The sequence below is a fragment of the Thamnophis sirtalis genome, unplaced genomic scaffold, assembly GCF_051295495.1.
Source record: "Thamnophis sirtalis isolate CommonGarterSnake01/CBP01778 unplaced genomic scaffold, rThaSir2_p1.2 scaffold_11, whole genome shotgun sequence".
NCBI classification, from domain to species: domain Eukaryota; kingdom Metazoa; phylum Chordata; class Lepidosauria; order Squamata; family Natricidae; genus Thamnophis; species Thamnophis sirtalis.
In genome coordinates, this window is record NW_028261391.1 from 14037460 (window position 1) to 14064336 (window position 26877).

The 26877-nt window shown below is 40.5% G+C and overlaps 1 protein-coding gene across 5 annotated transcripts in view; it reads right to left on the reverse strand.

The window, feature by feature from the left end:
* Window positions 1-26877, reverse strand: part of NLGN1 (neuroligin 1) — a 773228-nt gene that overhangs the window by 49047 nt on the left and 697304 nt on the right. The window lies entirely within an intron of this gene.

A 26877-nucleotide genomic window follows, 5' to 3' on the forward strand; every position in this document is an offset into this window, starting at 1 on the left:
ATGGATCCCATAGAGAGGCGTTTCCAAAGGTTACTTGGGGCTCAAGCTGAGAAGAGCTTTGTATTCACTAAGCTAACACTTTATATGAGGAGTTCTTCATAACTACTATTTATTTAAAAAAAATTAAACGAGGGATATGTTTTTAAAGCAACTGCATGTTTACTTTCCTCTACATTTCCCCCCTAACAATGGAGAAATAATAACAACAAATAGCATTGTTTCTGCAATACCTATTTTATAAACAGATAAAAGATAACTTTTGAGTAAAACATTTTCCTCCTCCTCCTTCCCCTCCTCCTCAAGGTATCAAGTAATGTTGAAAGTGGCAATGGCATTATAGTAAACTTTTCATACTTACTAGTCATGCTGAGTTAGAGCTACATCCATCACTGACCAACTGACTGATCACATACTGATTTCTAAAATCACTTTTCTACAACAAGGGGATTGCACCGTGTTTCCCCGAAAATAAGACAGGGTCTTATTTTCTTTTGACATAGAAATAAGTGCTTGGCCTTATTTTCAGGGAGGTCTTATTTCCCCCAGGAAATAGCAAGGACTGGCTGCGCTGCATTTAAATATTTTAGAGGAGGGCTTATTTTCAGGGGAGAGCTTATTTTAGCTCATGTGCTCAAAAGCCAGATTGGGCTTATTATCCAGGGAGGTCTTATTTTCAGGGAAACAGGGTGATACATGTTTCCTTTTTTGGAAACACTCCAAATAGGAGGAAAAGATGGGAATAGTAAAGTACATATATACTGAAAACTTAATGTATCATCATATATCTGTCAGTTCAGAAATAAACCCTATTGAGACATGGTGTTCATGGTGTTGGGTAAGTGTTTATAACCTTGCAATTCATTAATAAGCCTTCATTGAGATTTTGAACAAAAAAAAGACTGGAAATCCTAGGATGTATTGTAGAGAGAACTATATAATTATGTTGTGTCTTCTGATATAAAAATGCTTGAGCATGCTGAAAAACAACAGAGAACAAAAGTTAACAGGAGAGAAGTTAGCCAAAGAATTCCTTTGTGGCTATTGTCCCAAAATGCCTCCATTTCAACCTCAGATTTGCTGATATCAGAAACAAGTAGAAAGGAGCCAGATTTATCCATTAAATATCTAAGCTCTGAGCCTGACAGAGGAGGGGTACATCTGATTAAAACATGGAGATCAAGGGTGAAATTCAACCACCTCGGGAGAGGTGGTAGGGATAATTTGAATTGGTTTGCAGAGCCAGTAAAAATCGTCCCTGGTTGGCCCATTCCACGCCCTCTCTGGCTGGGGAATTCTGGGAGTTGAAGTCCACAAGTCTTAAAGTTGCCAGGTTTGGAGACCCCTGACTTAAAGGAAAGACCCAAAATATTGGTGGCAATTTTAAGTTGACTCGGCTATAGTGAACCCTTGGAGACACAATTCCCTAATTTCCCTATGTATATACTATGTATGTATGTATGTATGTATGTATGTATGTATGTATGTATGTATACTGTACACACATACACATATACATATACATATTAATCACAGATAAGAGTCTTATCAAACATGAAAACAAACTCTATCCAGCTATCAGCTCTTGTCTACTTTATTAGGCACACAGAAACTCCCGTTAACCCCGAGGTTAGGAGGATGCTGGGACATGTAGTTTAATAACAAACAGGAAAGCACCACGTTGGGGAAAGCAAGAAAATAGATCAGGGGTGAAATTCATAAAAAAAGATATACCAATTATTATACACAAAACAATAAAAGAGGTACACAAATACTTACATAAGAGCAATAAAGAGTCTTACATAAGTATTTGTGTATTTCTTTTATTGTTTTGTGTATAATAATAGGTATATCTTCTTTTTGTAGGTCATTAGGGCAAAGAAGTGATATTGACTTGGCCATGTCCACCCACCCAGTCACATGACCACCAAGCCACGCCCACAGAGCCAGTAGGGAAAATTTCACCCCTGATGGAGATCTTTCAGAACTTACAAAATTTCAGTCTTAGAGCTCACCACACAGCCTAGAAAAGCCTCCAACTCATGAAGTAGAGAACAAATATATTAGGCCTTAAACCAGTATGTTTATCCCTATCTTTTCCTCTACCTAGCTACTGGAATGAGGCTGGCATTGTAGTTGCCCTCACATAAGGGCATTGGTTACTATATTGGTTGCTAATTTTGAATATTTTCTGAAGAGGAGGAGATAAATTCAATAAAATAGGATTTGTTCCACCTGAGAGGGAATGGAAGGAATGGAGAAATAACAATAACAATAGCACTTAGACTTATATACCGCTTCACAGTGCTTTAGAGCCCTCTCTAAGCAGTTTACAGAGTCAGCAAATTGCCCCCAACAGTTCAGGTCCTCATTTAACCAATCTCGGAAGGATGAAAGGCTAAGTCAACATTGAACCAGTCAGAATCAAACTCTTGGAGGAGTGAGCAGTGGAGTTAGCCTGCTGTATTGCATTCTAACCACTGTGCCACCATGGCTCTTAGCCACAGCTTCATACTCCTGTGTTCAGATGGGTAACCCTGAATTGAGTCAATAGGAGACTCACAGGAGGGTGACTTTCTAAAGACCATTCTACAAGAGGCACAGATTTTTTCCATAGGAAGTCTGGGCCCACTTTCTGATAAAAAAAAATACTGCTACCTTATCAATAGCACTTAGACTTACAGCCCTCTCTAAGCAGTTTACGAATTTCAGCATATTGCCCCCAACAATCTGGCTTCTCATTTTACCAACTTCGGAAGGATGGAAGGATGAGTCAACCTTGAGCTGATGAGACTCAAACTGCCGAATTGCAGTCAACCAGCAGTCAGCAGAAGTAGTTTGCAGTGCTGCATTCTAGCCACTGCACCATCACAGTTCATGGTCTAACTTAGCATTAAGTTTGCTCCAAAATATAGGTTCCTCTGTGAGGAAAATTTAAAAAAAATAGCATACCGGAGCTGGGACAAGGAGAATGTTTTTGACTAAACCTTTGAGTGTTGCAATAAATAAATGTTGTTTGCTAATTTATTTCTACTGCACATTAAAAAAAATAGTAAAATAAAGCAGACCAAAGAAAACAAAAAAATATTTCTTAAATCACTTAGGTAATCACTTAGGTAAGCTTTCAAGTAAAAGCACTGTCTAAACAATTTCATAAACAAAAAAGAATAACTAAGGGACCAACTCCCTGCACCATGAAGAAAATTCTGGAGGATTGTCTTGACAATACAGTCTGAATACTCAATTTTTGAAAAAGCATTGATACAAATAATTGTGGACAGAATTAGTCATATTTCTCTTGGATTACACTTTTGACCTTTTTTATCTTTGTTGGTTTTAGTCATGAAGTCGTGTCCAACCCATCACAACCCCATAGACAATGTTCCTCCAGGTCTTCCTGTCCTCTACCATCCTCTGGAGTCCATTTAAGCTCACGCCTACTGCTTTGGTGACTCTATCCAGCCACCTCATTCTCTGTCGTCCCCTTCTTCTTTTGCCCTCAATCGTTCTCAACATCAGGCTCTTCTCCAATGACTCCTCATTAGGTGGCCAAAGTGTTTGAGTTTTATCTTCAGGATCTGGCCTTCTAAAGAGCAGTCAGGTTGATCTCCTCTAGGACTGACCAGTTGGATCGCCTTGCAGTCCAAGGGACTCGCAGGAGTGTTCTCCAGCACCATAGTTCAAAGGCCTCAATTCTTTGGCCCTCATCCTTTCTTATGGTCCAACTTTCACAGTCCTACATTGCAACTGGAAAAACCATAGCCTTGACTGTATGCCCTTTTGTTGGCAGGGTGATGTCTCTGCTTTTTAGTATGCTGTCTAGATTTGTCATAGCTTTCCTCCACAGGAAGGAAGGGATTTATTTTATTAAAGACAAATTACTCACTCTGCTCCCAATTTCTGAATCCTTTTCATGACATTGACATCAATACACACAGCAGCTTCCCTTTCTTTGAAGATACTCCCAAACAGACTCTACTAGACGCTCATCTCTCTTTATCAGCCCCTGTCAATAAGGCAATAGATTATTCCAGGCCAGGAGACTTGATGATGAGGCTTAGTTATAGATCTTCAAAGCAGCCGTGTTCTCCGCAGTGCATGTTCCTTGTGTTATCTTGTCAAGGATTTGCCTGACCAGCACATGAGTTCAAATAATAGCTTACGCTCTGACTATTATTCATAGTTAGCCATAAGGTTTTTCTTAGCATAAACTAGAGGAATACTCCTAATCAGAAAGTGAGTAACCCTGAACAGGAAAGTACATAATGGAAGGCAGATTTTACAATCCCACTGGAAAGGAATTACATTTTGTCAGCTGCTTAGATAGTCCTGTGGGCTGGATACAAAGGTGCAATATATTTTAAACATTACTAATTATTAAAACAAGTTCCCATGTTCAAAATTAGCTCAATTAAATAACCAGAAACATTACCATAATATGATGATTGCTCTTGCTTGGCCATAGGAAGCTTAGGAAGATACCTGAGACAGGGATGGGCTTCAAAAATTTTAGCAGGGGTTCTCTGCCTGGTTGCTGGATGGGCGTGCCCATGGCGGGTGTGGCCTAGTCGGCTTCCTACACACGGCATTTTTGTCCTCCCAAGGCTCTGGAGGCTTTCCTCAAGCCTCTGGGAGGATGAAAATGGCCTCCCCAGGCTCTGGACACCCTCTGGAGGCCTGAATTTCTGGTAGGCCTGTTTTTTGCCCTCCCTGAGTCTTCATGCGCACTCTGCACTTACCTGCATCCAAAACGGGCTGTGTGGAGACTCCTGGGAGAGGAGGGGTGGGCGGGGCCAGCCAGGAGTGGGATTGGAGGTTCTCCGAACTGCACAGAATCTTAGCTAGAGGTTCTCCTGAATCCCCGCAAACCCCCAGCAGCCCACCCCTGACTGAGAGCAAGAAAATGTACCAATTAATGGTTTTCATTATGGGGAAAATATACACTGATAGGAAAAAGCAGGTGCGTTCAAACACACACAGACACACACAAATAAGTGCATATGCACATATAAATGTACATGAAAACATACTTCCCATTCAATTAACCATAGGAAACTAGCTTCAGAAAGAAAAGACATATACTGCAAGGAATAAATTCTTTAAAAGATGAGAAACATCTTCTGGATGGAGCTGTCAAACATCTTCTCAAAGTAGAATTGTATCAGCCTCCCTAGAGGAAATAATTCTTTGCTGGGGCAGAGGTAAAATGCAAGCACACACCAAAAGGCAAATAAACAGGAGGGTTTTCATTTTCATTCCCATGGAAATTTAACAAGAAATAGTGGATTTCCAAATAATATATAATATACAATAGCAGAGTTGGAAAGGACCTTGGAGATCCTCTAGTCCAACCCCCTGCCTAGGCAGGAAACCCTACACCACTTTAGACAAATGGTTATCCAACATCTTTTTAAATACTTCCAGTGTTGGAGCATCCACAATTTCTGGAGGCAAATTATTCCACTGATTAATTGTTCTCACTGTCAGGAAACTTTTTGTTAGTTCTAAGTTGCTTCTCTCCTTGGTTGGTTTCCACCCATTTTTTCTTGTTCTACCCTCAGGTCCTTGGAGAATAGTTTGACTCTCTCTTCTTTGTGGCAACCCCTGAGATATTGGAACACTGCTATCATGTCTCCCCTAGTCCTTCTTTTCATTAAACTAGACATACCCAGTTCCTGCAACCGTTCTTCATATGTTTTAGTCTCCAGTCCCGTAATCATCTTTGTTGCTCTTCTCTGCACTCTTTATAGAGTCTCCACATCTTTTCTATATCATGGCAACTAAAACTGAGTGCAATATTCCAAGTGTGGCCTTACCAAGGCATTATAAAGTGGTATTAACACTTCACGTGATCTTGATTCTATCCCTCGGTTTATGTAGCCTAGAACTGTGTTGGCTTTTTTGGCAGCTGCTGCACAGTGCTGGCTCATATTTAAATGCTTGTCCACGAGGATTCCAAGATCCCTCTCAAAGTTACTACTATTATAGTTACTAATCTACTATATTATTTAGTAAAAAGAATATAATATTTTTATCTTCTTTCAGATCTGTTGAGGATCTTGAATCATCATCATTATCAGTGGTGGGTTTCAAATTTTTTTACTATCAGCTCTGTGGGTGTGGCTTTATGGGTGTGACTCTGAGGATGCGGCAGGGGAAGGATACTGCAAAATCCCCATTCCCTCCCTACCCTACTAACCTGATTTCCATCTCTGTTCTCTTGTTCAGGCCAACAAAAGAAGATCACTGGGAAGCAGTAGGATTTGGGCCAGCCTATTTGCCGGTTCTCTGAACTATTCAAAATTTCCACTACTGGTTCTCCAGAACCTGTCAGAACTGGCTGAATACCACCTCTGATTGTTATCATCATTGTCATCATTGTCCTCTTCTTCTTCTTCTTCTTCTTCTTCTTCTTCTTCTTCTTCTTCTTCTTCTTCTTCTTCTTCTTCTTCTTCTTCTTCTTCTTCTTCTTCTTCTCCTCCTCCTCCTCCTCCTCCTCCTCCTCCTCCTCCTCCTCCTCCTCCTCCTTCTCCTTCATCATCATCTGACATGCACACTTATAACAAAGCTTTTGTAGCTAGCTCCTTGCATGTTCTAGAGAAGGATTCCCCAACCGTTGGGCTGCAGACCACTACCAGACCACATTCTGTTGGCCACTGAAGCAGTGGGCAAGTATGTGAAGCTTCATTTGCACATGTGCAGAATTTAGGTTGCTAGTGCAAAACCACCCACACCTCTGCCAAACCCCACCAAAGCTGTTGCCACTGGTCTGCAGAACTAAAAAGGTTGAGGATCCCAGGAAATCTGTTCTCTAGAGAACTGAGGAAAACCCTCTAGCAATCTGCTTTAAGCCTCAATCCCCCTTATTAAGTAGCCATGTTTGATTAAGGCTTGCTTTCCTCCCAAAGTAAAAGCCAACTTCATTTCCCTGCTGCTACGCTTAGAATCCTCATAACTTCAAATCTAATTCAAGTAGACAAATCTTATTCCTGCATGAAAAGAAACGAAGGTTCCCTCTTGTGTGTGGTAGTGGGTTAGAGGAGGCTCAGTCTAGTATTGAAATGAGCACTATAGTTGCTTCATACTTCATTACTTCCTCTTTTACCCAACAGTTGTCCCTCACTTTGAATGGTGCGTATTCACCTGTGCAGACCTTCAGGACTATGAATGTAGCAGCTCTTTTCACCTTCTGAAAGCAGGGTTAACTTTTTACCAGGCTGCTTTAAAGAAAAGAAGGGGGATGCGTCCTTTGTTTTTGAAGAATTAGGAAACGGAATAATTTTAGGTCTCCGTGGAAAGGATTATGGTGGCGAAGGCAATAACAACGATTATGGTGATAGCAATAGCAACAGCAAAGCAGACTTATATACTGCTTCTTAGTGCTTTACAGCCCTCTCTAAGTGGTTTACCGAGTCAACGTATTGCCCCCAACAATCTGGGTCCTCATTTTACCCACCTCGGAAGGATGGAAAGCTGAGTCAACCTTGAGCCGGTGAGGGGCAAACTGCTGGCAGTTAGCAGAATTAGTCTGCAATACTGCATTCTAACCACTGTGCCACCACAGCTCAATGTCAACTCTCAAAACGACTCTAGCTGAAGCCATATTGTTCTTGCCTGATGATGATGATGATGATCATGATGACAATGATTTTTGTAGGCCTTCAGTCAGAATCAGGGTTTCAATTAGAACTTTTTTTAAATTCAAAGACGTCAGGTGGCAGCATGCTACATGTACCAGCATTACCCCTTTAATATTATTTCATATGTCAATATTTTCTCGCTTTTCCCACCTATGAAGTAATTGGCCCAGTAAGTGTAAATGGGACACATGCTGATTTTTACATGTTAACTCATTTTATTGACATCTTGAATGAAAAATATGGATCTACCCAGGGGTGGTATTTATTTACCTTCCCTACCGGTTTGCAAGTATGAATGTGCACATGCATGTACATGCTCACTTCGCTCGCATGCACCACATCTGTGCAAGCACTCCACCTTCCACTCATGTGCTTTGGGATGCCTTCGAGTCGGGGTGGGTGGACAGTGCCACCCACAATTTCCGCTACTGGTTCAGGTGAACCGGTCAGAATCAGCAGAATACCATCTCTGGATCTATCTACTGTTTTCAACTATTGAACCAAAGTTTGAATGTGCTACATTCAAGAAGAGAACCAGGGACAATGCTGTCCATTGCAATGCATTAGCTATAAATCTGTCTGTCTATCTAACTATCCTATTTAGTTTCTATGTTCGTTATCAAGAGTCTCTTGATAAAACAATAAAAACAAATAAAATCATGTAAAAGATAAAACACAATAAAAACAGAGATCTAACAATGGTCCAGTTTTGAATAAAAGAAAATGCTAAAAGAAGAAAAAGTGGGGAGCAAGAACAAGGAACTTTCAGATTTGGGTTAACGTCAGGGTTCCAAATAGCATCCTCAAAGAAATAACACTCCAAGGCTGGAAGTTCCTCAAAGATGCAATTTATTAAAAGAGCCGTGTTAGCACATCTGGGGAAACCCGAATTTGAAAGCTCCCAGGTTTTCCCACCCAGTTGAAAGTTCAAGATCCTTCTTCAACATCCACAAGTCCATCACCTGGTCTAATCTCCCACTGTCACGAAGACAGAGTCCACCCATCGAGTTCCGGCAAGGTGCAGAGACGAAGGATGACCTTGAGTTTCTAAAAAAAAATGTTATTATGGCTGCATATCATCCAACACCGTATAATTCCCCCTCCCATTTTCCCCACAATAGAAAATGAATAGTAGAAAGTGTGGCAGGCCCAAAGTCCAAAAGAAAAGATGGCTTGCAGGTCTGACAAAAGACAGCACAAGTTGAACTGAGGGTGCGGGTGGAAAGATGACTTTTTCGCCACTGCTGAAATTGTGTAGGAGTTGGTACCAGCTGCAATTGATTACGGAGGGAGATCCCAAATGAAGCACCATCACTAAGAAACCCCCCCCATGCCTGACTGAACTAAGGACTCCTATCCAGAGAAAGACTTATCAGCAGCCTGAAGTCCCTGGACACTACCAGAAGAATGGCCGATCAATAGAAGAGAATACATGTAGCTCAGAGTGGAGTTCTTGATGTTCTTTGGGCTTGTTTCATTGCTTGTAGATGTTTCATTACCCAACCAGATGACATCACTCACACTGAACTCCACAACAAGGGATCAGCTAGCAAAGATAAGGCCAGGAAATTCAGCCCACAGCCTCAACGCTTGACACTCACTAGATGCATTTAGGAGCTTTATATTACAGAGAGTATACAGTAACACAAGACTGACAACACTACAAAGACTTTATGGAGACCCTGATGTAATACATTCCTGAAAGGAACTAGAAGAACAACTCCCCCCCCCCCAAACAATCCCCTCAGAACCATGTCTTGGTTTAATGAAACTGATAGGAGTGAAATAAAATGCGCAAGTCAGAAAGCTGCCGCTTTGTGAGGAAAAAAAAACCATTACATTTCTTTTTTTTAGTAAAGTTTTTTTTGTTCTCTCTCTCTCTCTCTCTCTCTCTCTCTCTCTCTCTCTCTCTCTCTCTCTCTCTCTCTCTCTCTCTCTCTCTATATATATATATATATATATATATATATATATATATATATATATATATATATATTTCACATAATTATTATTCTTTTTTTACATTCATAATTCTAATACATTTGTCATTCCATTTATAGAATTTGGGTTATTTTGTTTACTATCCCTCGCCTATTTTGACACTACCTTCTTCTCCTTTCCTTTTCTCCCTCCCTCCCTTCTCTACTTCCTTCCTTCCTCTTTTCCCTTCCTTCTTCCCTCACCTCTCCCCTCCTCCTCCCTTCCTCTTCCCCTTCCTACCCTCCCTCCTTCTCTCCTTTTCTCCTTCTTCCTTCCGTCTTCCTCTCCTCCTCACTATCTTCCTTCCCTCCCCTTCTCATCTCCTCTCCTCTCTTCCTTTCTCTCCCTCCGCTACTTTCTTCTTTCCTCCTCAGAAAAGGGAAACGAAAATGATTAGGAACTTTTTTTTTTAGTTTAGATGTAAGGTTTGAAAGCAGACGCATAATAAAAATTAAAACTAAAAGCAGAAATATGTATCACCCATAGAAACAAAATTTTAAATGGCCACCATCATAAGAGCCATGGTGGTGCAGTGGTTAGAGTGCAGTACTGCATGCTACTTCTGCTGACTGCCAGCTGCCTGCAGTTTGGCATTTTGAATCTCACGAGGCTCAAGGTTGACTCAACCTTCCATCCTTCTGAGGTCGGTAAAATGAAAACCCAGATTTTTGGGGACAATATGCTGACTCTGTAAACCATTTACAGAGAGTGGTAAAGCACGGTGAAATGGTATATAAATCTAAGTGCTATTGCTATCATTTGAAATAGCTTAAACGAGATTAGACCAAATGAAGAATTTATCCATTATTGGTTATTCCAGTAACCTAACTGACTGCTTCTAAATGTTCTGTATTTCTTTCCTGTAAATGATAAAGTACATTTATAGGGGCTGGAGGCTTTGTTGTTTTGTTTTTGTTTTGAAAAAAATAAAACACAAAAAGGAACAAATCTGAAAACGTTTAGAAGGGTAAAAATGTTTACATTTATAATTTTGCATCACAAAGGAAAACTTAAGAGCAACACCAAGAAAAAAAAGGACATTTCTAGGCCCTTGAACAATTCCAGTTAATTTTCTGCCCTTCTTGTGGTTTACAATAAATTATTCTTTCATGCTACCATTAAAATTTCACAAACTTTCTTTCCACTTTTTATTTCAGTTTATCACTTTGCTGCCAACTAATAGTGTCATTAAATAGAATGAGGAAAGCTGAAGGCATTGAGGAATTTCTCCATTTATTTTCTTACTGGCACCTAGCTGTACCACTTTCAAACATAAAATGTGAAAGGGACAATATGCTGTGTGCATTGATCAAAGCAAAGTTAAGATTTGTCTGCTTTTACAGAGAATATCAAGGGCAGCTGGCTTTTATTAAGCTTATGAAATATCTCAACATCTTTTGAAAAGCATAAACCTCACGTTCTCAATGGAGAAACTCTAGCTCACATTTTCCATTATTTTTCCTCTGTAAGCCTCACTGCAATTGTGCAGATTTCATCAAATGTATCTTTCTCTAATACTTTGCACAAATCTGGCTGCTGTAGAATAAGGGAATTACAGCAATCTCGAAGGACAATACAAAGCTTACCCATTTCTATGTGTACCATAGTCCTTGGAGCAGAACAGGAAAAATCTTTAAAACATTTGTCTTTTTAACCAATAAGCAGAGATGGTTTTTAATTGAGTCTCCTACAACACCACAGGCATCCCTATAATGAAACTATAATGGGCCAGTTGTGCTTTTAAGGACACCAACATAAATCTCCAGCCATTTCATAGACTTCATATGAGTTGTTCTAATTCATACCAAGGGAAATGAAATACGGTCATTATACTTCAACATGTATAGATATAATTGCTGAAGCTAAGATTGAATTGGGGATGGGGAAAAAGTCTTCTGCCCAGCGACCAAGAATATCTTGTTTCATTTTTCCCCTTGTCCTTAAGTACAAGCATATTTAAACCAGCCTGTTGCGCAGAATGTTGAGCACCAGTAAACTGATATGCAATTTTTGATTTTATATGATGATGATGATGATGATGATGATGATGATTAGTTTACCCCAAGACCTCCCAATTCCTTTCTTGATACAAAGTAGCAGCAGCATAAGGCTAACTTAAAACATAAAGCTTATAACCTGTAAAGGAATTCAGCCTTCACCTTGGAGAAGATATGAGACAGTCATTAAGAAGGAAATTATAGTAGAAGGAAGGATTGGGACATTAAGGAGAGTCTTGGATATAATTTTACAAAGTCCAAAGACTGAAGCAAGTGTGAAAAAGAAATGGTAGCAGAAATTTTGAGTAGTTCAGAGAACCAGTAAATATCACCTCTTACTGGCCCTGGCCCCATCTATTCTCTGCCTCCCGAGTCCCAGCTGATCGGGAGGAAATGGGGATTTTGCAGTAACCTTTCCCTGCCACACCCACCAAGCCACACCCACCAAGCAACACGCCACCAAGACATGCCCACAGAAAACACACACACACACACACACACACACACACACACACACACACACACACATTTGATTAGAAGACTTGAGTTTTCCTAACTACCGCTCAATTTCTTCAGATACATGGAATGGTGAGATTTAATATATATCCTAAGTAATGTTTCTTCTCCTTCTCCTTCTCCTTCTCCTTCTCCTTCTCCTGCTCCTCCTCCTCCTCCTCCTCCTTCCACCATCTCCACCTCCAAATTCTACAACCACCCATCTAGTCAATGACTCTGGGTGTCTTACTATTCAACACGTTTGTGCTACAGTTAAAAATAGTAAAATATTTTAAAACAAGAAAAACACTAAAAACATTCCCTTCAACATGCACAAGAACAAGTTAGCAATAAAGCTAGGAAAGGGGGACCTTGACATATTCAGCACCTGAGGCACAGGAACCTATAGCCAGGTATTTAGGGCATTACCAAAGGGCAACAGGATTGGGGCCATTTTCATCTCCAAAGGGAGGATGTGCCATTGATCAGGAGGCCACTGTGGAAAAAGCTTTTCTTCTGCCAGCCAACAATCCTTGGCTTTTGGGATCTGCAGCAGGTCCATTCTGCTCAACCTGGTTGGATGGGTGGGGACTTTTGGGGAAAAAATGGCACTGCTTGGGTTGGTGGCAGCAGTGCCTCAGATAGAAAGCCCATTCAGAGAGTGGTAAGGTCAGCCGAGAAGATTACAAGAAGCTCACTTCCTGGTATTCAGGAAACTGGTTATAAGGGTTATGTGCTTAGAGCTCAAAACATTGTTAGAGACCCCACCCACCCACCTTCAGGGTCTGTTTCTGTTGCTCTCCTATGGGAGGAGGTTTAGAAGTATCCATAGCAGGACTACTAGATTCTCTAACAGCTTTGTTCCAGGGGTGGGTTGCTGCCGGCGTTACTGCTGGTTTGTAACCTGCACGCAATGTGTGCCTGCACACACTTTGCACATGTGTGTCAGATGCACGCTGCGTGTGTGTATGTGCTGTTCCTTGTAAATTGTTCTGCGCACATGTGCAGAACAATTTACAGTAAAGTGTGCACACACACTCACTAAAATTCAAAATGGTGGCGCCCAAGCAGCAGTGAGGGAACCAGTTCGGGGGTGTGTCAGGCCTGGGTTGTTGCCGGTTCTGTGACCCAAGCCTAAATTCCACTACCAGTCTAGCCAAACTGGGTACAACCAGCAGCAACACACCTCTATTTTGTTCCCTATGCCATCCATCTGGTAAATTTACAAGATATGTTTCCCTTAGCATGTACATATATACATACAAACTAGAGTGTGTTGTTTCTTGGTGCCATATAACATATGTGGGTATATGCATAATTTTGTATTTATTTATCTTGTCATGTTTATGTTTATATTAGAGATGGAGACCCCCTTTCAGAGGCATGGTGGCACAGTGGTTAAGAGTGTAGCACTGCAGGTTACTTCTGCTGACTGCCAGCTGACTGCAATTTGGCAGTTCAAATCTGACCAGGCTCAAGGTTGACTCCCTCCTTCCAAGGTCAGTAAAATGAGGACCCATATTGTTGGGGGCAATATGCTGATTGTGTAAATCGCTTAGAGAGGGCTGTAAAGCACTGTGAAACAGTATATAAGTCTAAGTCAGTGGTTCTCAACCTGTGGGTCGGCACCCCTTTGGGGGTGTCAAACGACCCTTTCACAGGGGTCGCCTAAGGCCATTGGAAAATATATATTTTTGGAAAAAAATACGGAAAACATAAAATAATTTTATGGTTGGGGGTCACTACAACATGAGGAACTGGATTAAAGGGTCACGGCATTAGGAAGGTTGAGACCCACTGGTCTAAGTGTTATTGTTATTTTTTATTTATTTATTTATTTATAGGCCGGCCTTTTCCCTGAGGGGGACTCAGGGCGGCTTACAATTTATAGGGAGGGAGATACAAGACAATAAAACAATAAACATGAAAACAGTGTAAGTAAAAATAAAACACAACATTCATCATTCGGGTGGGGACAGATTCCAATCTTTATCCCCAGGCCTGACGGGATAGCCAGGTCTTGAGGGCTGTGCGGAAGGTCTGGAGGGTGGTGAGGGTACGAATCTCCACGGGGAGATCGTTCCAAAGGGTTGGAGCTACTACTGAAAAGGCTCTCCTCCGCGTAGTTGCCAGTCAATACTGACTGGCAGATGGAACTCGGAGGAGGCCTAATCTGTGCGATCTAATAGGTCGCAAGGAGGTAATTGGCAGGAGGCGGTCTCTCAAGTACGCAGATCCACTGCCATGAAGGGCTTTATGGGTGGTAAGTAGGACCTTGAAGCGCACCCGGAGATCAACAGGTAGCCAGCGCAGCTCGCGGAGGATGGGTGTTATGTGGGCGAACTGAGGTGCACCCACAATCACTCGCGCGGCCGCATTTATGCAATGTAATTTCATTTTAATGTATGTTGATTAGTGTACATTCCAAGTGATAACAAAGTATCCTACTCCTGTTCCTAAAGGTGATCCATCAGGTATTCCAGTCCCATGTAGGTTTTTAAAGGTAACTATCAGCACTTTGAATTGCATCCAGAAACACATGGGTCACCAATGCAGTTTAAACAGAAGTGGTATTATTACTTAAGGGCAATAAATAATGTACTTGTTTTAAACATTTCTTAAAGGACAATGGGAAAAAAGGAGTTTATTACTCAGGATAGTTTAACTTTAAGCTAAATTTACAGAGGAAAAATAGTAAGATTTTCAGAGACAGCTGCAATCCTGTGCAATCTAAAACCAATCAACACTTGTGATGGGTTGCCATGGGAAGCAAACTATGAAACAGCCTCTTTGTATTAAATGAACATAAAATATGATCAAATAAATGGTCAATTTCCTCTACTTGATGAGGATTATCAAGAAAGCCAGCATTATGTCAGCCAATAAAAATGGTGGGCAATATAATAACATTTGGGATAAACATAGATAATCTTAATTTCAGTAGAGCATTAAATTGCCTGTTCATAATGAAAATGACTAAATAAATATCTTCTATGATTAATCAGGGCATTTTAAGAATGTATGGCTCTACTCAAAAAGAGGTTTTGAGTAGGGCTCACCACAATACTAATAACAATTCCCTCATTGGACTTTCTGGTTGGAATTATCTTAATTAAGTTAAAGAAGATACTTCTGTTGGAGACGTAAGATGGATAAGTACCAAGATGAGAAGCACAAGAAAGCTGGATGTCAGCATTCCAAGTAATGCCCCTATTGAAGGTATAATTCCGAGACAGGCAGATTCCTCAAAGAACAGGTTTATTGGATACATCATATCGGTGCAACTGGGGAACATCTACTCTAAAAATTCCCACAGTTTTTTACCCAATTAAATAGTGAACGTTCCCCCCCTTCCCCAGATCATCAGTCACATTGTCTAATGAGGTGCTGGCTGGTCGCTTGGTTCCACTTCTCCTCTCTCAGGCACCTGTTGAAATGACCTTGGTTCCCATAAGAAAACATTTTGTTTTGACCACCAAGGGTTAGGTTATCTACTTCCCCCTTCTCATTCTTCCTTCTGCTTTCTGGCAACCATGAAGCAGCAAAAGATGGTTCCAGCCATATTCACTTCAGGATTGACACTGGTACTAAAATTAGAGTTATCAAGGAATCTTGTGCAACAACAGTGTTGCTCCATGTTAAACTGCTGAGTGGAAAGAAAAGCTAAGACAGTAAGCTAGTAAGAAAGAAAGTAAGAAAGAGGGCTCGAAACACTAGTAACTGACCAACTACAAATAACTTTCCTTGTGTTGATTTGTAAAAAATGAAGGAGGAAGGGAGGGAGGGAGGGAGGGAGGGAGGGAGGGAAGGAAGGAAGGAAGGAAGGAAGGAAGGAAGGAAGGAAGGAAGGAAGGAAGGAAGGAAGGAAGGAAGGTGGGCCAGTTCAAATTTGAGTAATAAAGTTTCCCCAGTAAATGCATAAATGTTCCCCACCTCCCTCTCCAACATCCTTACAGATGATGCATATCCTCTGATAGCAACTATAGTCCAATGGAAGAACATACTGTTTATGTGAAGAAGGTTTCAGGTTCAGTTCTCAGGGTTTCAATTAAATCAAAGTATTAGGAAGCTTAATTTAATTCTAAGAACAATGGTGGAGATGGTTGTCCATTGATACTGGCTCTTTGGAAGGAATGCTGTGCATATTTTGGACTCCTTTTCCGTTTCATAATATAGGCTGAAGCAACTTTGGAGGTCTTCTAGTCCAACCCTCTGCTAAAGCAGCAGACTCTACAGTATATCATTTCAGAAAACTGGATAGCCAATATAAAAGGGGAAAAAAAGAATGTAATTGTCATAAGCCAATAAGCCACAAGTCACCCAAGCAAACAGAGGAAATAGATGAATGTTTTGAAAGCTAGTTAACTAAGGCACGTAGGAAGGACACCCCAATAATAATAGGGGACTTTAACCACCCTGACATCAATTGGGAGACAAACTCTGCACCTAGTGAAATATCAAATAGATTCCTGACAAACCTATCAGACAACTTTGTCTCCCAAAAGTTAGAGAAGGCCATATTGGACTTAATTATCCCTAACACAAATGAAATAATAGAAGTGATTGAAATTACAGGATCCTTGAGAAGGAGTTGCCATGCAATATTGAAATTCAACATAATACAAGGACAAGGAATAGAAAATGTCAAACTTAAGAGAAGTTCTTGCGAAGGAATTAGAAAATAATCTAATGCAAGGGTGTCAAACTCGCGGCCCGCAGGCCAGATATGTCATGCGCTGGCCACACCCACCCCTGTTTTAGCAAAGGGGGGGAGTCATGATATATTACATGACAACAATGTGAAACCGTGAATTTAATTCCCCTGATCTAATGGGATTCTCAGTTTTAGGCTTATATTCTAAATGAACTAAAAAAAATTAGAACTTGTTGCTCCTCCCTTAGCATCGGGAATTGTAAAACTCAGTTGAGACCAGCGGTGGTATGCTGGGGTTTTGCAGGGGTTTGGGAGAACCTCCAGCTAGGATTCTGTGCAGTTTGGAGAACCCCCAAATCCCACTCCTGGCTGGCCCTGCCCACTCTACCCCACGCCTTCCAGGAGTCAAAACACAGACCATTTTGGATGCAGGTAAATGCAGGGTGTTTTTGCCCGGAGAGGGCAAAAAACGGGTGTACCAGAATTTCAGGCCCTGTTTCTGGCCTCCAGAGGGCCTGTGGGGAGGCCATTTTCACCTTCCCAAAAGTTTGAGGAAAGCCTCTGGAGCCCGGGGAGGGCAAAAATCCCCTCCCCCCAAGCCTTGGTGCAGGAGGCCAACTAGGCCATGCCCACCATTGCCATGCCTACCCAGCAACTGGGCAGAGAACTGCTTGCTAAAATTTTTGAAGCCTACCTCTGGTGGAGACCCTCAAATGTCCATAAAACATAGAATTAAAAAATTGCATATTAAATGTTGGAAAACCTTGCATCAACATATTTTGGTAGCGAAAGCAAGCTCTCTTTTATCAGCTCATCATTTTTAACATGGGAAGAACTTCACTCAAAATCGTTTCCAAAAGATTACTCAACTAAAGTACATAAGCCAGTCTTTAGTACCGAAAACCATATTGTAACAATGGTACTCATCATTATGTTCCTTGCTTTTCTCAGTGGCCTTGTAGGAGAGAATTAAAGCTAAAAGAAACCCTGAAAATGCACATTTTCAGGATCTCATTCAGAGGCCGAGAAAGTAGATCTGATTATTTATGTGCGAAGGAAGGGACTGTTCCTTCATGGTTACTGCTTCTACCACAGCCCATTTTTTAATTCCTGACAAAAACTGCCCTCCTGAATAAAAGATAATGGCACCTCATGACGAGGCATCATTTGATGGTCATTCCAGAGGAAATGATGAAATGTGGACATTTCAGGGCTTTCTAGCAGATTAAAAACTCTGAGAAGCATATATGTCCCTCTGCCTCGGCCATCAAAATTATTCCTTCTGAAAAAATCTTTTAAAAATGGGAAATGTTTTATTTTTACACTGGGATCCACAACTTGATTTGAATTTGATTTGACAAAACTAACAAAAATATAAACCGTTATGAAATGTTTGTGCAAGTTTTAATGTCTAGAAGAAAACCTAGCTTTTACACTGACACCTACTATTGTAGATGATAAGGATGATAAAAAGAGGGATTTTCTAAGTTTTAGGACCTTGCCTACATTTAGGCAAGAAAAACAAAATGCACAGGTACAGTATAGGTGACATCTTGCTCAATAGTAGTAACAGTGAAAGGGTTCTTGGAGTCCTAGTGGACAACCATTTAAATATGAGCCAGCAGTGTGCAACCGCCGCCAAAAAAGCCAACACAGTTCTAGGCTACATAAACCGAAGGATAGAATCAAGATCACATGAAATGTTAATACCACTTTATAATGCCTTGGTAAGGCCACACTTGGAATACTGCACTGTTTTAGTTGCCATGATGTAAAAAGGATGTTGAGACTCTAGAAAGAGTGCAAAGAAGAGCAATAAAGATGATTAGGGGACTGAAAGCTAAAACATATGAAGAATGTTGCAGGAACTGGGTATGTCGAGTTTAATGAAAAGAAGGACTAGGGGAGACACGATAGCAGTCTTCCTATATTTCAGGGGCTACCACAAAGAAGAGGGAGTCAAACTGTTCTACAAAGCACTTGAGGGTAGGACAAGGAGCAATGGGTGGAAACAAATCAAGCAGAGAAGCAACTTAGAACTGAGGAGAAATTTCCTGACAGAACAATTAAGCAGTGAACAGCTTGCCTCCAGTAGTTGTAAATGCTCCAACACTGGAAGTTTAAAGAAGATGTTGGATAACCATTTGTCTGAAGTGATGTAGAGTTTCCTCCTGCTCAGGGGGTTGGACTAGAGTACCTCCAAGGTCCCTTTCAACTCTGTTATCCTATCCTATCCTATCCTATCCTATCCTATCCTATCCTATCCTATCCTATCCTATCCTATCCTATCCTATCCTATCCTATCCTAGTACAGGAATGGGCATCTCAATTACCTTCTAATGTTAAGAAAAACTGTGCTGGCTGATGCAAAAGGCCCTTTTAATCTAACATTTAGTTTCTCGCGGGACTAACCCAGTAACTTGAGTGGCTACAAACAGAATGTGGTTATCTGGATGACACATTATACCCACCTAGAAATAAATGGAGGAAAATAGCTCTTCATAGACTCTTCACATGTATTTCCCCAAATACTTTTTCAAAGTCATCCAAGCAGGTGGCCATTAAATAATGAATCATGCAAGTTAATTACATGCTATGTCAAGAAGTGTCCTCTTCTGCCTGTTAAAGTTAATCCTTGATTTACGATCATAACTGAGCCTTGAATAACCGTCTTAAGTTGTTGTAGTCAAAAGTCAAGGCAGCACATGACTGGATTCAAACTTACAAATCTTTTTGTAAGTTTTTGTGACAGTAGTTAAGTGAACACAGCAGTTGTTAAGTAAACATAGTGGTCTTTAAGCAAATCCATTTTCTCCAATGGGTGTTTTGGCCAGGAAACCACCCAAAAACATTAGAAATAACAGTTATGTGATCACAATCAGTTGTAAAGGTGAGCTGGTTGCCAAGCATCAAAATGTGATCATGTGACTTTCTCTCTCTCTCTCTCTCCATCATAATTCCAAAAATTATGTTGTACATAGATCTGTGGAGGTCCATCATAACTTTAAATGGTTATTTTGCAATTGGCTCAGTGGTGGGATTCAAAAATTTTACTTTCAGTTCTGTGGGAATGGCTTGGTAGGTGTGGCATGGCTTGGTGGACGTCCCAGGGGAAGGATACTGTAAAATCTTCATTTCCTCCCCACTCCAGAGGAAGGCTATTGCAAAATCCCCATTTCTCCCCGATCGGCTGGGACTCAGGAGGCAGAGAATAGATGGGGGGGCAGTCAGAGGTGGTATTTACCACTTCTCTGAACTACTCTTAGCTGTTTGCAAAAGTAAAACACACAATACACAATATCTAGATACAACTTTGACAATCCACAGATTAAATAAATAAGCGTAAACTAGAAATTATATCAACAAAATCTTCTTAAGAACCAACCAGATTTTTATTTGCTTTTGGAAGGTAGTCATAGTTGGAGCCAACTGATACTGAATGCTTTTTTTAAAAAAAATCAGTGCTGAGAGTTATGTTCTTGAAAAAGCTAAGGATTGTACCTATTTAATCCGAAAAAGAAAGAAACATGGAGACAAGAATAGGGCAAGAAGTTGAAAAAATCACATTCCAATAGATGTCAGTGACAAACCACTTCCCTACTTTTAAGCTCAATTTAAGTCAAAAGTTCTTTTTTAAGGAGATAATCCATGTGCTAGGGAAACCCAACAAACAATAGGTGTTTAATGTTTATATGAGCCGAGGTGGTGCAGTGGTTAAATGCAGCACTGCAGGCTACTTCAGCTGACTGCAGTTCTGCAGTTCGGCTGTTCAAATCTCACTGGCTCAGGGTTGACTCAGCCTTCCATCCTTCCGAGGTGGGTAAAATGAGGACCCGGATTGTTGTTGGGGGCAACATGCTGACTCTGTAAACTGCTTAGAGAGGGCTGAAAGCCCTATGAAGCAGTATATAAGTCTAACTGCTATTGCTATTGCTATATCCTACCAATGTCCAGAACACACAGGAGTGGCCTAGTTTAATATAGAAACCCAGTACCAGCAGAATACTTACATTAAAATGACAAGAACACAATTCTTTACTAGTACAATGATTCCCTTAGGGAAAAACATTAAAAAAAAATTCTCGAGCAGGGTAAATAGGGACAACTGGAACTTAGAAAATAATGTTGCTGGGATCAATGCCAGTTGATGGGGCCAAATTAAATCATCAGATGCAGCATTCACTCATTCTGAGAATGCTACAAACACACCAGCTTCACACACCCAAAGAAAGAGAGGTTTACTGCCAAAACACTTCCCTTAATTGGAATTTGGTGACATTGCTTTTAAAGATTTCTACCATTCTATTACAGAACTGCAGCTGAAAAACCCTGGAGAAAAAAAGTCTGATATTTGAAGGGCTTTAAATTTATAATGCAGACATATCCAAAGATTTTGTTGGTTTCCCATAGGACTTATCCAAGGCAGCACTTGGACAAAGAGAGCTTAACCTAGAAATGTAGGGCAAATGAATTTCTATTGTGGTCATCCACATATATTTCATTGAATTTTGTCATAGATTTTGCAATACATAGGAGCTTCAGTCACTTATGGCCTACTATCTATGAACTTTTTCAATGCAAAAGGGACACGGTGAAGCAGCGGCTTAATGACCCTACAACTACCAGCCAGAAATGGTCCGTACTCCAATGGTTTGAGCCCAGCTTCATGAGATGGGATGAGCTCCCACCACTTGGTCCCTGGCTCCTGCTCATCCAGCAGATTGAAAGCATGCAATATTGCGAGTACATAAATGGGTACCACTTTGATGGGAAAAACCTGGATGTGTATGTGGAGAGCAGAAGCTGGTGCTGGACCTGGCCTGATGTGAGGCAACACAACACAAGGCAAGGGAAGAGAGACTGGTTGAGGAGCATTGAAGAGCCAGCAACCCGAGCACCGCTAGTCAATTGGTGTAAGCTAGTTCACCCCTTGCAGTGCACCAAGGACAGGCACACAAGTGCTGAACAGGATGGACTAGCAATTTAGGTTATCAGGACTGCATTGTGTCTGGCATTTGTAATCCCCAAAATGCCTTTTCAGGAGGCAACTGGACTTTCTTGCTTTTTTCTTTAGAAGACCTTTTGCTTCTCATCCAGTTGCCTCTGGAAAAAGCAACTTTGGAACAACCATGACCTAGATGACTGAGAATATCTACAGACTTCTAGCATTTGTAGATTTCACTGACATTCAGTGGTGGGATTCAGGGAGTTCGCGCCTATTCGGGAGAACCGGTTGGTAACTTTCTAAGCAGTTCGGATAACCGGTTGTTGGAAGAAATCTTTTGTTTTTTTTCCACTTTACAGGGCTAATCCTGTAAGGAAGGCAGGAAGGAAACATTCTGGTGCTGTTTCTAGCCTAATCTTTATTGCCTTGCTTACAGAAACTGCCTCTCCAGTTAACTCTTATTACCATTGTAACAACTAAGGCGAAGCACCCATCAACCTGAATGACATTGACTTGGCCATGCCCACATGATCACTGAGCCCCACCTACCCAGTTGGTCATTAGGGCAGAGAACTGGTTGGTAAATTATTTGAATCCCACCACTGCTGACATTGCATGCCATGTGCTAAATAAATATACCATCTGAATGTAAGGATTTGGTGTGCCATTTTTTTTTTGTATCAAAGCCCATGTAGAAGGAAGCTGAGAGCCAACTGTATGGACCCAAAATAAGCTTATCACAGAATTTGTTTTAGATCTGTTTTTGGTTCACCTGCGTAAGTGGTTTTCTTTCAGTCTCACCCTGGGACATGCACGAGATGAGTATGTGACACAGCTACAATGAGGGTGCTGAAGAATTTTGCTCATATTCTAACCTTAATTTCCTATGCTCTGCCCCATTCATTTTTTGTTCAAGAGGATTGTTGAAAGATTTGTACTGCATAGAAACTTAATATTCTTACTACTGCTCTAATTATAAATAATATAAAATACAGGTAGTCCTCGATTTACAACAGTTTGTTTAATGACTGTTCAGAGTTACAACAGCACTGAAAAAAGTGACTTGTGGCCATTTTTTACATTTACAACCATTTCAGCATCCCCAAAATCACGTCATCAAACTAAGACCCTTGGCAACTGACTCATATTTATGACGGTTGCAGTATCCTGCGGTCATGCGATCTCTTTTTGCGACCTTCTGACAAGCAAAGTCAATGGGGGAAGCCAGATTCACTTAACAACCATATTACTAACTTAACAACTCCAATGATTTACTTAACAACTATAGCAGGAAAGGTTCATAAAAAGGAAGTAAAGCAGCCATAAAGTGAGATTTGGACATTAAGTGTGAAACCTACTGGGTCAGGCTTAGAACCCCTTTACTTCTATATTAAAAGTCACATAAACAAGAGTTGGGACTTGCAATAGACAGGGACAGTTAGAAGTTACTTAAAGGAAGTGTCCCCATTCACTAACCGTTCTTGCCAACGTCCCTACTTGTGTTAAGAGTCCAAACCACAAAGTTCAATTGAAGTTTGTTAATAACACGTAAGCCATACCTGAAACAAAAGTAGAAGTAAGACCTTCATCTCCTTGTAAGGTTTTCTCCTCAAGGTAACCACTAAGAAATGTGTTAAGAATTTCCGTGTTGCAATGCTTTTGAGAATGTATAAGAATGTGTGCTTTGATAATGAAGGTTGTTCAGAACTTGCAATGCTAAGCCATGGGCTAGCTTTCTGAACCTGGCTGCCAAATAAACTTTTCCTGTATCCTGAGATGTCTAACGCCTGTCATTTTCTGCAACAGAAGCAAAACTCTTTTTAACTACTGCCTCACTTAGCAACAGAAAATTTGGATTCAATTGTGGTCGTAATTTTGGACTCAATCATGGACATAAGTCAAGGACTAGCTGTAAACATCTATAACAGGGGTCCCCAAACTTGGAAACTTTAAGACTTGTGGACTTCAACTACCATAGGAGTATAAGACACACCTTTTCCCCCCTAAAAGAGGGTGAAAATTTGGGTGCGTCTTATACACAGAACGTAGCCCCACCCACCCACCGCCCCCCACTCTTTGGCCTCTGCCTCCCAGCAATTTACCTCTTTTGCAGGGGTGGGAGAGGGGTGTTCTGAGGCTTTAATAAGCTATAGCAATCCCTGCAGCCTCTAACAGCTGATGATCAGGAGAAATTGAAAGTGAAACTAGCTGTTTGCTCCACATGGCAAATTGCTGGGAGGCAGATTTTTTTTTCTTGTGCTAATCAGGCTGTTGGCTGCAAGGAGGTAAGTCAACAACTATAGATGCCTATAGAATGTTCAAATTGTTAGACTTATTGTTTAAAGACTGCTTTATTATTGTTTTAAGACAACTTAACAAAATGAAGAAGCTTTTTAAAATAAATGCTTGATCTGAAGAGGCCCAGTGCTATTGTTTTGAAAAGTGCTATTCTTTTAAATAGCAGATAATAACTATACTTCCAGAAAGCACATTTTAACAGCATCTGTACAAGTATAGTCTCAAATATAACACTACAAACAGTGTATATTGTCTGTACTGTTTGTTGCAAGGAGGCAAAGTGCTGGAAGGCAAAGGCAGATATTTTTCCCTTGTTTTCCTCCCCAAAATCTAGGCGGGGTCTTATAACTCAAGAGTGTCTTATACTCCAAAAAATAAGGTATGCTGGCTGGAGAATTCTGGGAGTTGAAGTCTACAAGTCTTAAAATTGCCAAGTTTGAGGACCTCTGATCTATAACAAGTTTCTAAATTGTTAATTCCCTTCATAATCTCAAGGGTGCACTCAGAGTTTATGCCCAAATTTATTTTAGGGGAAAGAATTTCCCCTAAAGAAAGAATTTCTTATTTTCTTAGGTAACTTTATCAACATTCACATTTTTTCCCATGGTGGGATGAAATAAACTTGAAGTATTTTTCTTTTAAAGCATTGGTAGAAAAGAACAAAATTGACAGGCTTTCATCCTTAGATAAAGTAAGTCATCCCACAGGTATTTTCAGACCATGAAAAAAAAATCAGGATGGCTATAGAAGGCCAGAGAAAGAGCTGGAAACGGGGAGGGTATCTCCACCATCTTCCCAGATGTGTGTCAACTTAAAAATCAGTGGATGAATTTTTGAAATGCACAGAGAACAAGACCCATTAATCTTAAAGTCTCTTTCAAAGGGATGAAAACTCATAAAGAAGTGACTTTGGCAAAAGAATAACATTGGGGGCTAACAATTGAAAGCAGTTTTGTCTACCCGCAGCACGGTTTGAAGAGTTCAATAATTCAGGTTTTAAGATTAGATGCTGGGCCTGTTTTTTAGCACAACTCTTTTCGTGAACTTTCAAATGTTGGCTGGAATCCATAACCTGGAATGCAGATAATAGGATTAGTGCTGTGCTTGCGGTCATCAGAAAATCACGGGAAAAATCTTTTATAGACCTTAAATTTGATCATGCCTGCCAAATCTGGCCTGCACGCACCTGCACCAGTACTCTACACACTTGACATCACGATCTCTGGAACTTAAAAGATATTATCCACTTAGCTTTCGTTAGCCTCTGCAAACATCATCAGAATGTAAAAAACTACAATTTAAAAGATATTTTACCTTTATGTATTATTAATCAATTTGGTCATGGCACACATAATAGGCCTATCCACCCATCACGGGCAAAACAACAAAGGATTTATCAAATGTGCCTGTGAGGTGGAGGAGCGGAGGTGTGTGGAGGGGGCCAGAGAGAATGACATTAAAGTAACGTCGGACAGCTCAGCGACATTCCCTGGGGATGAGCAGCCCAAGCGATGCATGATAGGGGAGGAACCAACAGGAGCTAAGCCTCCATCGATTAACAAGTCAGAGCTAATTACAGGTGAGAGGCGGGCGGATGGGCCTATCACACGCACAATGGTCAAATTGATCAATAATGCATAAAAGCAAGTATCCCATCAATGGTAGTTTTTACATTCTGATGATATAAGCAGAGGCAATGAAAGCTAAGTGGATAATATATATTTAAGTTCCAGAGATCGCAATGTGTGTCTCTTCTTTTATATACATATATGTATATGTATACGTATTCAGTGTATGTATGTATGTATGTATGTATGTATGTATGCATGCATGCATGCATGCATGTATGTATGTATTGTCATAGGAAAATTCCAATAGGAAACAAAGGCAACAACACAAGCAAAAATTCTTACTTTAAGATTAAAGGTTTATTGTTTCAAATAATTTGGAACATTAGAAATGAATAGATATAAAATATGTAATAGCAGTAATACACTGCATTAACATATTAATGCAGAGGGCCAATGAGATATAGCAAGTCCTACAAGGACTGCTATAAATCAAAGAGCCCCGAGCTGATCTTGAACCCTATTTTTTATACTGTTCTTCTAACCACATACATGCTTCACAACCTCACTAACTGGTCACTATCTGTGAACACCTGTGTACATTACTTTCAATTCCTCATTTCCAACAGTTTCATTCTTCCTGTTTTAAAAGAATCCATATAAGTGCATATTTTGCAAAAAATATATTTCACAGTTATTAACGGCTCAGCAGGATTACAGATATTTTTGGTAAATTTTGAAATCATCCTAGCTGAAAACTTTGGTTCATATCTCTTTCTTCTGAGAAGAAGAAAGATTATTATATTATTATATTATTATATTTATGAGCCAAGGTGGCGCAGTGGTTAAATGCAGCACTGCAGGCTACTGCTAGATCAGCAGGTCAGCGGTTCAAATCTCACCGGCTCAGGGTTGACTCAGCCTTCCATCCTTCCGAGGTGGGTAAAATGAGGACCCAGATTGTTGGGGGCAATATGCTGACTCTCTGTAAACCGCTTAGAGAGGCCTGAAAGGCCCATGAAGCGGTATATAAGTCCACTGCTATTGCTATTGCTATTGCTATTCTGGGGCCTTCTATCATCCATAGGACTCATTGAATCTAATAGATCAATAGGCTATATTTCTTGATTCTCATAGTGTGTATGTATGTATGTATGTATGTATGTATGTATGTATGTATGTATGTATGCATGCATGCATGCATGTTCTCTTCTCCTGCTATTCAGTCCCAAATGTGGTTTTTTTCTATAAAGAGGCATCTTGTCTTTCTGGTTTTTCTTTGAAGACTTTCACTTTCATCCAA